The following is a 2,946-nucleotide window of genomic DNA, read 5'->3' as shown; positions in this document are numbered from 1 at the left end:
GTTTGATTCCCTACCTTAGTGATGCGTGGGTTTGATTCTCTACCTTAGTGATGCGTGGGTTTGATTCTCTACCTTAATGATTCGTGGGTTTGATTCCCTACCTTAGTGATTCGTGGGTTTGATTCCCTACCTTAGTGATGCGTGGGTTTGATTCCCTACCTTGGTGATTCGTGGGTGGCTACAGCGTAGGTTGTGTCGTCCGTGGTGCATCCAGCTGCTCTCGGCTGAAGAACAATGTTGTCTCAGGAGACACTTCCTGCTCTCTGAGCACCAGCCGCATTCAAAGGCTGTGGGAGCTTTGAGACACTGACCACAGCTGGAGCGCTGAGCTTCACACTTATACAGCAACGCTGAGGACACACACACACACACACACACACACACAGTAAAGATGTTATTTGGGGAGAGATTTTAAATGAGACATTCAGAATAAAATGTTTTTGATGAAATATCATTTTAAGCTTAGATTTGGTTGTTTTTTGACAGAAGCGTTGTTCACACGGAAAGATGAAAATCTCACGATAATGACAGCAAGTTTTACTGCTTCTGTGATAAACGGTGTAATTTTAGGGATTGTTAGAAGAAAACATGCATTTCCATCCCGCCATTCTTTGAATTGTCTTCTTCAGTGTAAAGAGGACAAAGAGTGTCAAAACGTTGGTCAATTATTAAAAAGTGTGCGACTATTTTTCCTTTACACTTCTTCTAAAGTAGTTTGTGCTTCTTACTTTCCGCATCAATTATATTTTTAATTATTGAATACAAAGACATTCATATTTGAGTATTAAAATGCTTCATTCATTTAGGGTCAACACGTTTTAATTGACATTAAATCTGGAAAACAATCACACTTCATCAGGATGATGATTGATAACATGTTCATGACTTTGTGTGTTTTACCTTTCATAGCTGAAGGCTTGTCGATGAAGAAGTCTCCGTCCCAGACGATGGAGAAGTCCACTGGGAGGTCTCCAGATTCGTCTCCTTCATACCAGTACTACGGAGGCCCAGAGAGGACAAAATCAGTCTGACACGGTTTAACTAGGAAACTAGTATTTTGCTAACACCAGGAACAATCATTACCATCCCATAATGTTCTGATGCAATGGAAACGTTGGAACGTCACTGCTCCAGTAAATAGGACGGACGACTTAGCTCAGAGAACCCTTCGGCTTAGCTACGAGACAGAAAGCTAATGTTATGGTATCATCAAGCTAATGGTATGCTAGCATCAAGCTAACATTATGCTGGCATTAAGCTAACATTATGCTGGGATCAAGCTAACATTATGTTAGCATCAAGCTAAAGTTTTGCTGGCAAGAAGCTAACATTATGGTAGTATTAAGCTAAAGTTATGCTAGCATCAAGCTAAAGTTATGCTGGCATTAAGCGACTGTTACGTTAGCATCAAGCTGATGTAATGCTAGCAAGATAAGATAAGATAAGAAGTGATTAACAAATAGTACATTTCCCTGAGGATAAATAAATCTTATCTTATCGCTAACATTTAATTAGCAGGTGTAACATCAGCTGTTAGATAGTATTTAGTGATTAAAGTGTTATTATATTTAAATGTGTAATGCAGCTCATTTTTCTACATATTAACTTACAGTAAATACTACTACAACACAATTCATCCTTTCCATTACAACACACAGCACTGTAGCAGAGACTAACCCAGCTAGTGTTGCTAATACCTGCTCCGCTAGTACTACAAGTACAGCTAATATTACTACAGGTAGCATAACAATATACTGTGTATTTGTACATCTAATAGTTGTACAAGTAGTACTACACAGAAAAACAAGGCCACACACACACACACACACACACACACACACACAGAGCAGACTGGTGTTGTCATGGCGCCTGCAGGTCTCTATGGAAACCAACAAAAAGCAGTCAGAGAAACAACGCAATGAACCTGATCGACCTGCTGCCCTCACCTGAGACACACAGGGGGGTAACGTCACTGCGTGAGTCAGATTATCTGGTGGCAGTCGAGTCGAGCTGACATAAAGTCCCTCTGTCTTTTCAACAGCGTTTTTGAGACTGAGACACACACACACACACACACACACACACAGATTAATTGAGAGGTGGCAGCTATATAACCTTACTTCAGCAAAAGAATGGAAAAACTGAGTCTGCTGCACACACACGCACACACATTAATTAAGAGATTTAATTTAGCCAGAGCAGCTTCAGTTCAATATTCCCTCATCAGCAAAAAAAATACTTTAACATCAAACCAGTATTAGTGCTTTTTACCTCACACACACACACGGCTGTAATTCATATTAAATATTAAAATGATCTTTTCTGCAGAGCTGTGAGAATGACCACGTTTTTCATAGTGTGTGTGTGTGCGTTTGCGTGCGTGCGTGTCAGAGCGATGACACACAGCTGAAATATGTGAAATACCACGACCAATCGAGAGAGAGAGCGGTGTGTGTGTGTGTCTAATGCTCTGATTTTCCATTAAAAGCAGCCAGCTGAGCCCAACAGAGCTGCATGAGTCACACATACACATATATTTATATATATATACATATACTGTGTATATATACATATCAGTGGTGGGCCGTCAGGGCCTGCTAAGCCTTCTCTGCTGGTCTAAACAGAATCACAAAGTTATAGCTATTTTATAATTTAATAATTTTTCTTAAATACACTACATGTATTATAATTCATATAAATATTTTCCCCATTATCTTATGTTCTCATTGCACAGCTCCTGTCTTCCTCAGTTGCTCTGCTTCCAGTGCAGCTTGTTTTAAGTAGAGCTTTTATCCAATCAGATTTCACCTCTGTGTCTCTAGGTAAGAACAGAGGCAGAGGCCTGCAGACTCACAAGTGAATCCATGTGCAGTTTAAGTGAATGGGGACGATATTGTTGATTGTCATAGTGTTCAACCAATCAGATCTTTAGTTTGACATGTTGGG

At 40.0% G+C, this 2,946-nt stretch overlaps 1 long non-coding RNA gene across 1 annotated transcript; it reads right to left on the bottom strand.

The window, feature by feature from the left end:
- Nucleotides 1-6: 6 nt before the first annotated feature.
- Nucleotides 7-2,556, bottom strand: LOC116380189 (uncharacterized). Its single transcript, XR_004212520.1, has 3 exons — nt 1,084-2,556; nt 901-997; nt 7-350 (listed from the first exon to the last, which is right to left on the bottom strand). It is a non-coding gene; the product is annotated as an uncharacterized LOC116380189 (long non-coding RNA).
- Nucleotides 2,557-2,946: the final 390 nt, after the last annotated feature.

This window comes from Anarrhichthys ocellatus, unplaced genomic scaffold (genome assembly GCF_004355925.1).
Source record: "Anarrhichthys ocellatus isolate YVR2014 unplaced genomic scaffold, GSC_Weel_1.0 scaffold6341, whole genome shotgun sequence".
Lineage (NCBI taxonomy): Eukaryota > Metazoa > Chordata > Actinopteri > Perciformes > Anarhichadidae > Anarrhichthys > Anarrhichthys ocellatus.
Note: the sequence above shows the minus strand (reverse complement) of the source record. Positions and strands in the feature narration are given on the sequence as shown.